The sequence below is a fragment of the Dendrobium catenatum genome, unplaced genomic scaffold, assembly GCF_001605985.2.
Source record: "Dendrobium catenatum unplaced genomic scaffold, ASM160598v2 fragScaff_scaffold_943, whole genome shotgun sequence".
Taxonomy (NCBI): domain Eukaryota; kingdom Viridiplantae; phylum Streptophyta; class Magnoliopsida; order Asparagales; family Orchidaceae; genus Dendrobium; species Dendrobium catenatum.
Window position 1 is genome coordinate 30,621 of NW_021319405.1, and position 16,396 is coordinate 47,016.

Here is a 16,396-nt window from a genome sequence, read left to right on the forward strand (position 1 = left end):
ACTTCATATTCAATAAACTTATAGATGAAATGAATGCTTCAACTAGACGAATCCAGGAACATCAATAATGTCTTGATCCAAGCTCAACATAGCCTAAATCAAACTCTTTGTAGCATAATTGAAAATTTTATGAGTTTCCTTGAGGTTCCAAATAAGCTTTATTTTTTATATGCTTAGGCTAACTCATCTAGACAAATTTGATTGTTTCAATATCAATAATGCCTTATTATATTTAAAAAATATCATATGATCATGTGGGATAAACATAGATTGTTCAATGGATGTTTCTAATTTGTAATTATGATGGATAGAATTTTTTTCTCTAGAAATATATAAATAAGCTATGATTTCATATATTTTAGAGGATGGAATTATACCAAAAGAAATAATCCATAGAAGAGAATCCAAAGTATTGTATGTCGACACTAAAAAATAGAACATCATTTATAAAGCAACACCGGCTATTGCCAACAATGACGACATCCTTGTTTGATGCTTACTATTACTAATAAGACTAATGCACATTAGTGACACCTAGGACAATGCATATCATCAATATAAAAGGTTGACATAGGCCATCGCCTCTAGGTAGGATGCCCAATGTCTCACAACCTCCACCAACAAGGTTGATTGGCACTAAGGCCAATATATACCATCAACACAAAAGTTAATACCCAGCATCACCACCACAATTAGCCTCTCTCATTTCCACCAAGCTCTCATCATTGTCACTAAGGTCAACCCCCACCATGCCCACCATGGGTGATGTATGTTATGGCCATAAGTTTGACATTTGCATGTCATCACCGATAAAGTTTTTATGACCTCCATTGTTCCCATGGACAAAAACTTCTATTGTGAATAGGGAAAATGCTTGATATTGCTACTAAAGCTAGCATTAGCTATTGTCGTCAAGGCCAATGCTCGTCTTGTTGGCTAAGAATTTTTCCTCTTATAAGGAGAATGACTTGAGCATACAATCATTTGACTCACCATCAAAATCATCTTTAATGTAATATAAAGTTCAAACTAGCAAAATCATTTTAAAAGAGTTAGGCCCCGTAATTTTTCCTCGCAAATTTTCTTATGAAAAAAAAATCATACCTCTATGAATTAATCTCTTAAGATTAAATGCAATAATTCTCTAGCATCATCTCTTATTCTTATTTATGTCTCCTATTTTCTCTTTTTTTTAATCTCTTTCATGTATTCATTCATTCCTCATAATCTTTAAATATATTCAAAGTTAAAAAAAAAATTATTTAAAATTCACATTTCATCATTAACAATTATTTTATTTGTAGGTTATACATCAGTTTCCTAATCACAATTAGGTAGCATAAATGCAATGCATTACATTGTAATTCTATAATTAATAAGGTGATTAGTCATCATCATTAGTGTTGGAAGGAGACAGATCTCACCGCACAAGGCCAAAGGGTTGACCCGACAGCACCTGTGGGGTCCACGACCATAGGGTAACAGCTTTTCTCTTGTCCTCTTCCTATTCTATGCGGGAAAGGTGCGCCTTCCCCAAAGTCAAAAAAAAAAAAAGGAAAAAAATTTTAAAAAAAAAAAAAGCGAAAAAATTTAAAATAAAATAAAGACTTTATTGGTCTGCCGATCTTATCTTTTTTTTTATTATTATTTATTTCGTATTAAGGTTGAATATCTCAAATTAGATGATTAAAGTCATAACACGTGCCAACAACTTTTTGTCATATTTCTGCTGAATAGTCAAACAATTTATATTTTTTTATTAAATTTTCTTATGCTGATTTGTGCTGTGTTGGACTTTCAAAGCAATAATTTCAAAGATTATCATGATTGTAATTTTTTTTGGTAAAAATGATTAAAATAATTGAAAAATTATTTTAAATAAAACATATATATATTTTAAAAATATTATAACAAATAGTTTTTAAATCACTAATTTTTTTTAAAATAATGAAAATATAATAATAAAATAAAATTATGATTATGATGTCCCAAATAGACTCTAAATTTGAATGAAATTAATATGTGATATTATCTTTAAGGTATAATGGCCTTGATTTAATTTCTCTTATATGAAAAAAAAAATTTAATTTAAAATAGTTCTATTTTTATATATAAAGTAAAATATAAGATAATTTAATAAAACTATTAGTAAACATTTATAATTATTGCGACTAGAGTATACGCGTCGAAAGAGTTGGAAAATTTGGTGTCGTTGGGTTCGTATTTCAAAGATTCTCAGTTTGACTGTAAGTTTGCTAAAATCGGAGTTCAGGTGATCCCGAATTTAATTTTTGAAGTTTTCGGTTTAATTTTGCCTCGAGTCGTGCCCGATCAAGATAATTTTTTGAGGATATATCAGTTGCCCCATTTCGTGACGTCGAAGTCAGAGTTCGAAAATATGCGTTCACAAATTTGGGAGAATTTTTCTCTTGTGATCAGAATCCAACTTGCCATTATAGGAGCCTCAAATGCCTTAAAGAGGGCCGGAAATTGAGTCCGGAACGTCAAAACGGTCCCGGGACCACCCAAATCAAGTTCAATTGGCCTTTCTTCTAGCTACCAGGGCAAGCCCCAAGCAAGAGCAAGAAGAAGCAAGAGAGGAAGAGAAGACTGGAGGTAAGAAAACTCCTCACGAACCACACCACGAATTCTGTTTCGACGCCCGATATAATCCAGAATTCATACTCGAAGCCCGAGTGACGCCAGATTCTGCCCGATCGCTCAAGTGACGCTTGACCCGAGTTCTGCGGACGCCCGAAGTGACACGCGGCAATTCTGCCGACTGCCCAAGCGCCACACGGCATAATTTGCCCAAGTGATAGCCAAATTTCCCCAACTCCAAGTAATCGTCCGTGAAATTACCCGGAGTTCTCCTCGGCCCACACAACTTAACGTTGACTTCTACCCGACGTGAGGACCTCTGCTCTTCGCCAAATTTCTACACTACGCTTGACTTCATTGCCAATATTTAGACTTTCACCAGTCATTTATCTGATGTTGGATTTCTGTCAATTGTATACTTCTACCGACGCCGTCTTTCTGACCTATCCGTCGTCAGACAAGAGTCCCGACCTCTGTCGCCCGCCGACTATCATCCTTCCAGACTACGTTCGCCCGCCACTACAGTTCTTTCCGACTTCGCGTCTGCCGACTATGTTTCCTTCAGGACTTACGTGCTCACCAACTACAGTCCTTCCAACATCGCGTCTTCCCGCCGATTATAAGTCTTTCTGCCTCGTCCGCGAACTGGTCCTGTCCACGTAGTGACACACCGACATAGTCCTTCAACCAACTAACAATGCAACATATCGTGCGTTGTACACTATGTAACTGTACTATTAAAATGTACATAAGCTAAGGCTTCCCCGAGGAAGGATCTCATTTGTAATCAACGTACAACTATATACATTATACTCTAGTTCACAACAATAATTATACTGATTATATAAAAAATATTAGAAATATCTAATAATTTAATTAATAGTAATTATTTAATTATATGTCTAATAATTAATTAAATTATATAAAATTTTAATCATATGAGAGATAAACATGTGAAAAATTATTTTTCATTGAAATATTTAAGCTTTAAAATACTTTAATTTTTTTATTAATGTTATTTAAATTTTAAAATTATATAAATAAAGGTATAAACCAAATCAAAATCATAAAAATATCTAATAATATAACAAATATATGTTGAATATTAAACAATTAGTCAATTGTAATTAGAAGTTTTTTTATTATACTTAAGTTACATTTATATAAAATTTTATATTAATTTTGAATACAATGACTATACTTAAATTAATTAAGCCCATCAATTAACTAAGAGTCAACTCAAAAATTTTTTTATAAAACATCATTATAGTTAAGTATTAAGCTTGCTGAATGAAATAGAAAAATAATAATATCAAATCAGATTCGCAGTTAAGATGGGCCCAACATATTATATGATTAAATCATATTAACAAAATACATAAAAAAAAAATATTTTTATAATGATTCTTCAAAATCTTATGACCAAGTAAATCGAATAATATTTTAATATTCATAAAATGTATATCAAATTTAAATTATATTTTATTATTATTAAAATTTTTATGTGCAGATTAACAGTGGCGGATGCAGTGTGGGCCTGGGGCACGGGCCCCCACTGCTTTGGATAAACTTCTATATATATTATATGTTTATTAAACATAGGATAAATCAAATAATTTTTGATCTTTCATCCCAATCCTTCCCATATAGGACAACGGACCGAGCGAGCCAGCTTGGTCTGTTCGATTCAAGCTTCATTGCAAAATCAGAACAAGTTCGGTTCGGACCTCTTGAGAGTATATGGCTCGAATTATTTAACTCGTCGAGCCTTTTACAAATTCCGAGCACCGCAATTCACAAATAATCTCTTCATGAATAAAATCGAGCGAGTTTGCTCATTCCTCCACGTACCTTTCCGATAAACAGTTAACCAAACCGAAAGCTCTACAACAAGCCATACGACGCATATAGGCCGATATGATTTGTTATATATAAAATCATTACTCCATGCTGTGTGGACAAAAAACGAGGGGAAGAAAGGGAGAGATTGCGGCATGAGGGAGTTGAAATTTTTAAAAACATTATTAACATATTATCTAAAATATATAAATAAATAATTATTTAAAAACTGTATTATATAAATTTAATATTATTAATAAGTATAATCATAAATAATTAAATACATTATTGAATATATTTAATATTATTTTTAATAAAAAGGATAATCAGCTTCTAAAACGAATATATTCACTAGCTCTAACGATTTTCTTCATAAACGTCAGGTTGTTCAAGATTGTTATTAGCTGTCCGATATTAAGGCATAATCGAGCTTTCCTAATTGATATTTTTAATTACTTTTAATGATTGTGCCCCACATAAAAAAAATCTGGCTCCGCCCCTGCAGATTAAGTATTGTATTTTTGATAAAAAAAAAGTATATTTTAATAGAATGAAAATTTATATTTGAATCAGAATTTTTATATGAGATCGTAAGGGCTTGGAGGGATATAATAAAATAGCTTATATTTGCAGTTCATGAGATGAGTAATTTAGCATAGTTGGATTAAATAAAAGCTAGTTCATGCTAATTATAAGAGAGATAAATTAGTTACAAACTAAGGGGCTATTGTGATCATTTTTATTTTATTTATAATTTTATATGAAAACAATATATATTTAATACTAAAATTATTATTTTTGTTAATTTTTTTTTTTAGTTTAAAAAATATCCATTCATCATCTATAATCTTCCTTTAATAATAATAAAATCTCTCTTTTCTTCTACTCTTAATTTTTTAGGCTGCATAATCTGTATTTTTATAACCTCAAACATGCTGAATTCTTCCCTATATATAAAGTCCTCATCGAAGAAAATGTCACTGCACCTCCACAGTCCACGAACTTTTATTAGGTCCGGTGTAAATACGTAGAGGAACGTCTAGTCGGAGGCAAAATCCCGCCAAAAAACTCAGTATTTGCTTGGTATTGCTAGATATTATTTGATAATAACGAGGAATACCGCTTTGTGAAGATCAATACTGAGTTATACCGAACTATACCGAGCAATACTGAGTTGTACCGAGTTTTTTCTAGGAAAAACTCGGTACAATTTTTGTATAACTCGGTATTGCTCGGTATAGCTCAGTATAACTCGATATTGGGTCTTCACGTGATGGTATTCTTCGTTATTGTTTGGTATTGCTCGGTATTTGCTCGGTATTTCTCATTTTTTGGCGCGATTTGGCCCTTGACCGGACGTTCCTCTATGTCCGGTCAGAGGACGTAATAATTGTTCACAGTCCACAATTTCTACCAAACTTCGTCGCCCGCCACCTGCGTTGATTGATGGGAGAACTCACCTGCAATCAGATTTAGGCTTCGTTGACTTTTTTTTATTTTTTTTAAAACAGAATTTTAATATAAAATTTTTTATTTTGTACTAAACATCTATTTTAAAAAGCAATAAAAAAAGTCATTCCAAACGAAATATTTTAGTTTCTTACTACTTTCTAAAGCGCAGCTTTTTAGTACCAAACATTTTAGTTTAAAAAAAAATACTAAAAAATTATTTTAAAAAGCAATTAAAAAGCTGTCTCAAATAAAGCCTTAGAAATGACTTTCTTAATGCTTCTTAAATCAATTTTTTAATATTAAAATTAAATTTTTTTATTAGAAAACTGCTTTAAAAAGAAGTAATAAAGCTGATCCAAGGGAGCTTTATTTGGGATGAATTTCTTACTGCTTCTTCAAACAATTTTTTAGTAATAAATTTTTATATTAAAAAACTGCTTTAAAAAACAATAAGAAAACTATCATAAACGAAACCTTAGTTCTCTCTGCATCGAGTAGGTGCCAATAAAAGGTCATGATGATTGAAAATCACTATAGACAACAGTATATGCATTACAACATCAACATTTCCAACAAATACGAAAGCCAAACTATTGATTGAATTGAAACTATTATCTCATTCTTCAGTTCCTTCTATTCACAACCATGCATTCAAACAGAGCCCAAGTCTGTATTCTGAAAGAGTAAATTCCACATTATTAGTTCCAGTAGCCAAAAAATGTTAGAGGTTACTTAGCATTTTCGAACTCTGGGCTTTGTGCATCTGGAGACTCTGTGTAGGAGATCGATATCAGTTTAGATCTATGTTCTTCAACAGCACCGCCATCACCCACTTCGGGGTTAGCTGCAGCAGCAGCAGAAGCAGATGAATTAGAAACAAGGTCTGGCTGAACAACCTTTTCAGGAACAAGTTGAGAGATTCCTATGAGCGATTCACGAGTAGATTCTTCAGAGGGTTCTTTCTCAGGTGAGGCAGGATCCATAGAAAATCTACAAGTTCTTGGAATTCAAGCTTGAGTTATGCAGAAATTGATAGCATGTTCACATGCACATGTTGAATATGCAGAGATTTTATCGATATTTAGGCTTCATTTGAGATAGCTTTTTCGCTACTTTATAAAAATACTTTTTAGTACAAAAACTTTTAATTCAAGTAATTTTTGTAATCGAAAGCCGTTTTGGAAAGTAGCAAAGAAGCAGTCCCAAACAAAGCCTTAGATTTCAGCTTTTCCATAAAAACAACTTGGTTATGTGTTGATGCAGACAGAAACTAATATGCATGAAAAGGAGATGTTATGCTCCAAATAATGTGGACATTTCAAACTTCTAATGCTTCTTTAAAGTCATAATAGCATAATGGTTAAGGCATTTGATATGCCAGCAGAAAATTCAAAAACACAAAAATATTCGCAATTTTTTAAGTGTTTTGAGTCAGGCGAATTTAAACCTGACTTATCCAACTTGGATTTAGGCCAGGATAAGGATAATCACCGACGGAGAACGATTAAGGTTAACTCAACTCTTATTTCACTCATTCTAACCTTCAATCTCCTATTTTATTGAGTTATTTAACCCCTAATTAACTACCACTCTCATTTATATTTCAATTTTAATCATATTAATGCTTGATTTAATATTCTAATATGGATGCGTACGTGGCATAAAATATTAGAAATGATCTTTCTTTATTAGATTTAAATAAGAATTTGACTCTTAACAGAACAATGGAGAAAAAATTATTCAAGTATCCACGTAGTGGGATAAAAGCTTGATGTTGTTATTGTGGTGTGGCAGAAAAAAGAATAATATAATTAGAACTGATCCTATTATAGGGATAGTAAAAGTGATATTTCTAGAAGAAGAAAGTGAAAAAAAAGACTTAGAGTAGTCGGCATATGCAATGAATGAATATGAATGACAGATAGATTTTAAGGAATTTAAGGAGAAAATGTAAAAGTTGTGTAAACTCAATGTGAATGACAGAAGCATCAAGAAGAAAAAAAAGAGATGAAGGATTCCCTAATTCCAATTAGTTAAGATAATATAGTATTGTGAACGGGAAAAACACAATGTGAATGACAGAAGGGATTTTATTTTGCTTTGAGGCACAAAGTGCAAGCAAAGTGTGCTTCAATTACCTGACGGGCCCATCTAACAACTAATAAATACCCTAAACTTTAATTATGTGGAAATATTATTAGATTTATAAGTATTTAACCTTTACAAAAAGGGGATTTATAAACATACTATAAAATTCTTTTATATTTACACATCTGCCATCTAAATCTTTATATTTATTTATATAATGTTCATATTTCTAAATCACAAAAAAAAACTATTAATATTAACTTATTTAATGAAAAAACATCTTTCATGCACATGTTTTGAAATAATTTATACACTGAAGTTGTACATAAGTGAATAAAAGATTTTAGTGTTAGATATATAAATATTTAAAAAATTTGTAATATGCATGTAAATCCCTCATATAGCAACAACAACAACATCAAGCATTTATCCCACTACATGGTATTGGTTACATGAATTATTTTTCTTTATTGTGTCCTATTAAGAATTGAATTCTCATTTAAATCTAATAAAGAAAGACCATTTCTAATATTTTATAACCAAGTCTTTTTAGATCTACCTCTACCTGTCTTAACATAAGCCAAATCTAACTCATCTACTATCCTAACAAGATCATCTGAAGGCCGCCATTTTACATGACCAAACCATCTGAGACGACTCTCTCCAATGTAAATCTCTCATACAACAAATAAAATTATAATAGTATAGCATATTCAACCAAATATTAAAAAACAAAGAGCAGTACAAGATAATAAGTAAGTTAAACTTCAACTTGTAAGAGACAAAAGATGCTTGATGCGTACCTTTAACAGCCAATATAAGTAATTGATATGAAACTCTTACAAGCTTGGAATAGGAAAGCTTGGAGTGGCAGAATGTTACGAAGAGAGATGGAGAAGAAGACAATATGGGGGAAGCTAGATAAAAAGCAATAGCCACAGAAATAAAACTGCAATACGATAGAACATTGGAAGAGTTCATCGAGGGTAAGTGAACTAACAAACTTGCACAGGTGAAGGAAAAACTAAACTTGAAATCGCAGGAGTAAAGAAGACTGGAGAAGCAAAATACCATGATGAACTTGCAATTCCATGTCTGCAATCTCTCCACAGAATATCATTCTATTTTGAGTTTATTTGATCCCACAGTTAATTTAAATAAGTTCAAATCTCATCTTCATTATTAAACTAGTTTTTTCTCATCATTAACACTCTATTAAAGAATTTCCAGCACTGGCCCCTTTTATAAACACTTACCCAAATCATCAAAACCTAATTAAGAAGGATCTTATTTTGAAAATTAAAGAGTTTCAGCTTGCTGAGTCTATTGTGGATTTTACAGTAAAGTCTGTTTAAGAAGTCCTACTCCCTGATCAGCCTCCAAACTGATTAATGTTCCATTCCTAAGACATTAAATTGCTTCCATATCAACACAGTTGTGGGCTCCGAAAATTCGGCCCTGGCCTCCACCGCTTGTTGCTTTTTTTTTTCAGGGGGAGTTTTAACGGATTTAAGTTCAGGGGGAAATTTTGAGAAGGCAGATGGGTTTGTAGATAAGATACTACCCAGAGATTTCGCCCTCATTTTGCAAGGACTTTATAATCTGAGTTTTGGTTTCCTATAGGCGCAAGCCTCTATAGTTAATTACCCCTCCCGATAACGAGAGAGAACTTTCGATTAAGGCTAGTCGTCAATCAGAAACGTTGTATCTATAGATACGTAGTATCTGGTGTATAGTAGCAGCATGGGCTTGGAATTTGAGAATTAGGTTTGAAGTTAGAAATTTGAAAGGTTTGATATTTAAAATAGAAATTTCACCACCTTGCACTTAAAGCGGATGGTGGGGATGGACCCGATCAAGATCCCATGGTTCTATCGTCCCGGGGCATCGTGTTCCTTAGTCTACTTAGTTAGAGGAGGTAGTCAACCCAACCTGACAGAAGAATCCTTGTCAGCAGCCATGAGTTGCTTCATCCAAGAGGACCTTGTAGACCTGGGGTGAGTGTTTGTCTAAGTGGACAAATTTGAATCCACCTTAGCTAATAGAGGGCTTTGTGCCCTATCGATTATATCCTATTGATTCACATCTCAGAGGGCCCCGAGTCATAACCGTTTATCCTGCGGTGTCATTTGGCGGCAAAACCGCCAGTTAGCGAACACGTACCATGTCCTTACTGACAGGAGATTATTTGAGAATAGATCCTAGTGATATTTTCGACTAAGCATTAGCTCTATGTGAGCTGAAGTAAATTTAAATTTGTCCGTCCCGGCAAACTGTTGCAGAGAGTGAATGAATTTTACTTTAAGTGTTTTAATGGATTATTTCAATTTTAAACATTTGGAATTTTGGGATTTTTTTTGGAGATTTTTGAATTTTTGGTGGAATTTGAAATGTTTGGAATTAACCCCACTGGTTGAGATTTACATTCAACACGGCCTTCATCGGGGTGTTTGGGGTCATTGCCATTTGAAGATATTTACATTTTGTGAATGAACCTTGTGAATTCTGTCGAGCTGTCTACAAAAGATTGGGTTTCATAGACTTTATACTTTTGTTAGTGAATTATTATTATTATAAGCCTTGAAGGCCTAATATGGATGTAAATATGTCGGTCGCCACCACCATATATTTGCTTGATGATTTGAATCATGTCGATTCCTATTGATTTGTATAGAAGGATCGAGTTTGAACTTGAATTCATTTATTGACCCGCGCAGCATCCCTAGGCGTCACGTGTGTACTAATAACATGCTTGCCGGGGCCCATACGGGTGTTTGAGGCATTTTGTAATTATTTGATGAACCTTGTCGACTTCTATTTACCCACTTAGGAGGATCAGGTTCAAATTTGTTGACCTGCATAGCATCCCTAGACGTCACGTGTATTCCTACACCACACTCGTCGGGGCCCATACGAGAGTTTGGGGGGCATTTTGTAATTATTTGATGAACCTTGTCGACTCTTATTTACCCGCTTATAAGGATCATGTTCAAATTTATTGTCCCGCATAACATCCCTAGACAACACGAGTATTCCCACACCACCCACGTCGGGGCCCATGCGGATGTTTGGAGGCATTTTGTAATTATTTGATGAACCTTGTCGACTCCTATTTACCCGCTTATGAAGATCAATTTTAAATTTATTGACCCGCGTAGCATCCCTAGACGTCATGTGTATTCCTACACCAAGCTCGCTGGGGCCCATACGGGTGTTTGGGGGCATTTTTGAAATATTTATAAACGTCTTCTGCTCGCTTGCATGGATGTTGCAGATCCAATGGCGTGACGTAGCAGCTTCTGAATTGAATTGTTCACTGCTTTATACAGGTATACTATCGTACACTACTTATTTCTTTCTGCAAGTTAATCATAATGCACTAATGAATCTCCTGCTTTTGCTTACAGGTGGGTCATGGTATTTTCATCTAATTGCCACAAGGTACCTCTTTGTTTTGATGTGGACTCCATTTTCTCATTCACATGTAGATCTTTCTTGACATTCATGACTGTTGCCTTGAAATGAACTCTTCTTAAGATCTTTAGTGTAGTAAACCTCCACGAGATGTAATATCCATAACTACATAGTCAGTCTTCAAAATGAATAGATGTATCTAGGTGCACTTATTAATTACAGTATTCATGGGTGCTAGAAATGTTTTCTTCCCAAGTATATGATCAAGAAGAAATTTTGAAACACCAAGAGTTTTAGTTCGAATTTGTTCAAACATCCATTCCATTCTGCCAGGAGGTGTCTTTTTTTGTACATTGAGTTGTCTTCATACCCGACGTACTTGCAAATCTCAATCACCGCTGTTGTAGGTGATGTATGTAATTGTGTCCATAGTGGTTTGTTGTACTTGCGATATACCCATTGTTGTTATCCACAAGTGGCTCATGTTTATTTACAGGGATCCGTTGTGTTCACTACGACCTTTTGGAAGTATTTATAGAAGAGTCATTGTTCCTGCAATCCTGCATCATATCCACCTTTCATCAATCTCAGGTGGTTTAATATACTTGTTTGCAAGGGCGGATCATCCACTATTAATTGAAAGTGTTGCTATCTCGATCTTGTAGGGATTGTCGTAGGAGTCTATTACATCTGCATTATATCCGCATTTGTCATTCACAACTTATTTGTGGCGATGGGTACTCCGCTATTGATCTCTAATGTTGTCTTCTTCAATCAACAGGTGAATTATTGTTTATATTGAGGTTTTCAATAATGCATATAGGATACATATGCATTATGCAACCATCTGTTGTCCTTGAAAGTATGATGCATTTGACCTCGTAGGGACACATGTGCTTCAAATGTGTTGCATTGTATATGATGAATGTTGGATGAACTCTACTTATTGCTAATTTCTTCATACATTTTGACCCCCATAGATTGTAGGACTCAATACACTTAACTACATTTTGATCTTGTGTTTGTAACAGATGGATATGATTGCTTGCATGTAGATGAGCCATGTTGAGTTTAACAAGTCTTCTATTTTCTCAACTAGAGGAAGAAAAGTGATGTTTGAATAACAAAGGCTCTTTTATTTTGATTATCCAAGTCTCTTGTATCAAGTTAAAGTTCAAATCAATTTCAAGTCCTCTGTAGTTTGTTCGAGTTCACTGTTGTTCAGCTTGTAAGCATAGTCCCATGTGGTCCAACTCAAGTCTTCGCTTGAGTTCAAATTATGTTCGAGTGAAAGTCCAATTCGTTGTTATTCGTTGCAAGTCCGAGTTCAATATGAGTTCGAGCTTGAGTTCATATTCTTTGATTCAAGCTTAAGCTTCTGAATTTGGTTCGAGTTCAATGTCGTCATGGCTCATATCACATTCAAGTTCAAATTATTTAATGTCCAATTCGGATCAAATTTGAGTCCTGGTTTGAATCTGACTTTGAATTCGAGTTCATTTCAAGTTCCATGCCATCATGAGCTCAGTTCTTTAAAGTTCACCCAAGCTCAAGTTCTATGTTCAGGTCCTCTGCTGTCTCAAGCATTATTCAAGTCTTTATGATCATTCAAATTCAGTTCTCCTTGATCAAATTATTTGAAGTCTTTTGTTTGATCATTTAGTTCATTTGGTGTTCAAATTCAAGTTTAATTTAGTTCTCATGTCATCCAAATTTAGTTCAATCAGGTCCAAGTGTAGTCTTGTGTTCATCCGAAATTTTAACAACCACCCGGCGTCTCATCCATTTAGGGAAAAACTACAGAAAATTGGGCCTTCCCACCACGCTAAGAAAAGCGTATATGGTAGGTGTCCTCGGACGAGAACACCGCGCGAGGACACCGCGGTCGTATTTTTTTTTGTCCCCCACTACGTTAAAAAAAACGTGTACGTGTCTTCGGTACATGTTGCAAAAGAAAAATAGTTGTTTCCCCGTAAGAGGGTACTTATGGGTATCCCCACTTTGTTGTACGCATTGCACTAGGTTCTCATCCCACCACGCTAAGAAAAGCATGTATAGACGATTTTTTGGTGCGCCACAAACGCCGAAGAAGGGATTTTAGGTGATCACCCGATTCGTCGAGAGCAACGTGACGAACTTCCTCCCACCACGCTAAGAAAAGCGTGTATATGTGATCATTTTGTCGCGTTGCAAGCGTCGAAGGCGGGTTCTCAGAGTTTTAAGGTTCGAAAGATTATACCTGCGTTCCGTCGAGGTGGGTGTACAAAAATTGAGACCTCTTTTTTCTTCTTCTTTTTTTTGGAAAATTTTTTCTTCTTTGTTTTCTCTCTCTCTCTCTCTCTCTCTCTGGATCGGGAGGACCGAGAGGTCGGGCAAGTTGAAGAGCTTGGTGTGAAGTCGAGAGGGAGAAGTAATGGGGTCTTCGGTCGACTGGAAGGTAGAGATTGAAGACGAAGCTTTGGGAGTTTGGTTGCCTGGGGCTTTATCAAGCTCAGATCGGGGCTAGGAGGCTTCGGGATTTCGGCCTTAGGAGATCGGATGGGAGGTCGACAACTTTGATTGCCGTAGAGTTCGGGTAAGGGGATCGTGCGGTTTGCGGGATTTGGGAGGAAGTCGAAGAAGACCGGGAGTTCTCGGATGTGGGAAGAATTTGTGGTCGGAACGTTTGTTGGTGGCGTCAGATGTGGAGGGAGGTTTCAGCTCTGAGGTTTATGCGTGGGAAGGGAAGCGAATGGTTCGGCTGGAGCTTGTGTGTGGAGGAATCGGAGCTCTCCTCTTTGGCTCCCTTTTATTAACGCAAGAAGGCGATGATTGAGGCAGATTGCAGGATACCCGGACAGTTTCGATACTGTTTGCAGAGATAGGACTGTAGCAGCGGCGTATCTTCAGCGGGATTTACGGATTACAACAGGTAATTTTATTTTAAACCCCTCTTTTTGTTTCTTTACACTGAGGCTAACAACGTTGAAACCATTTTCCCAGTCCACCACTGCAGCATCCTCCAAGCTATGTGCAAGTTTCTAAAAAAGTACTTGGTATATAACCACCCCATAAAGCTTCTTAGTCATCACCTCAACAACTTTTTTTTGCTGGTCTTCTCTTATCCATGAGGCTTGTTGAGTTTGCCAATCTTTTTCTCTAGCATTTGAATGGTCGAATGTTGCCTTTATCATCTTAGGGAACATCTTCTTAATTCTTATAATTAGTTGTCATTACGTAATTGTATTGCCAGCTGACAGCATTCATAAGACATTGATCAGAGAAGTTGGTTGGGTCGAGGTCATAAGACATTGATCAGTACTCGCTCTTTGGCAAAGAGAGATCCATAGAGAAGTCTATTAGGGCCGACATCATGTCCTTATTTAACTGCAAGGCTTTTTTCTCGGCTTGAGAAGAAGTCAGCATCTCGCCGCTCATCTCGATAGAAATTCTTAGCCTTTTGGGGACTCGATCCTTTTCGCAAGACATCTCTAGAAACCTATTGTGCTTATCCCCTGGTTACCCTACCCAGCTCCTCATTTATTTTGATGTTGCCTTTGCATTTGACGTTGGATAAGGGGAGAGGCGCTAGCAGGAACTTGAATCTTGAACTATTGTAGAATGGAAAATTGTTGAGGGGCAATTAGCTCAAAAGGTGGGAGTACTTATTATGATGCAGATTCCTTAGTCGTTTAATTTTAAGCCTGAGACTCAATAATTTAAAATTTTTAACAATAGACTCATCCTCTCATTTAAAAATTTTTAACAATAGACTCATCCTCTCATTTTCATCAAAATTAATGAGACTTCAATTGTTGTATCCTCCTTACCAAGGGGACATCGTTCTTGTTCTCATCGCATTCGGCAGATACCTCCTCGAGAAATTGGCCGTCCTCCGACATAAGAGGGGCGACTTCAAGCTCTATAGGCTATATCAATAAAATAAAAAGACAAACTTGGGCAACTCGTCCTATAGAAGTTGGCCTAATGCACAGAATTCAAATAAAGAGAGAGAACTTATGAGCTGGAAGTAACTCCAAGAGGTTGAAAATGATATATATGTTGCTACTTTCAAGTTGAGATCCTTCATCTCATTGAAGTGACTATACTCATCATTCCCTAGTAATGAAATCTAGGATCGCTCAAGAAACCGTCTTGGTCAAAATCCCTCACTTCTTGGTTTACTTTATAAAGTAAAATATATTCTCCCAATTTATTTCTCTTATTCTCCAAGCCGGCGTAAAACTTGTCTAATAATCATGGCACCCATCATAGTGGGATAAAGGCTTGATGTTATTGCTGTTGTATTCTCCAAGCCGGCCATTTAAACGTAATTAGAAGCCGGCCATTTAAATGTAATTAGAAGTGAAAAAAACAAAGTCATCTTTGAAGACCTAGACAAAGAAGGTGGTGGAAAAAGAGAATTGACAGGGGATTTTATTTTTTCTAATATAGCATACAAGGGTCATTATACTCGCAAAGGAGTTTGGTATAATATGGGTGGGCATGACTCTAATACGTCTTGGTACCAAAAACGACAAAAGACTCCAAAGGATTCCACACAAAAACAGATTTTTATTGATAAAGAGCACAACTACAAACCAAGCAAGATACTATGGTTCTCTTTTGAGAGGTCGATCGTCTCTCTCAAACCCTAAACGCCACTAGGATCCCTCACACAAAGAACTACAACACTCAAAAACAAAAATCTACATGATCTACATGAGAATAAAATAAACCCAACTATAGACTTAATTAAGCTTCCTCCTTCCCTACTACATCAGTCTCCTTCCTAAAATTTTTTCCTTCTCAATATGAAATTCAATTAGGAAAGGATTTCCTAATTGATTTCCTCTTAATATAATGCATTAATTCCTAATCGATAATATAGTGCATTAATTTCTTGTTGGGCCCCACCCACTCAACTGCCTCCCTCTCCTAGTCCACCAGCCCCACCTAGGTAGGAATTTGCTGCTGGGTCGTATCAATACTTCCCCCAAAAGTCTCATCTTGTCCTCAAGGA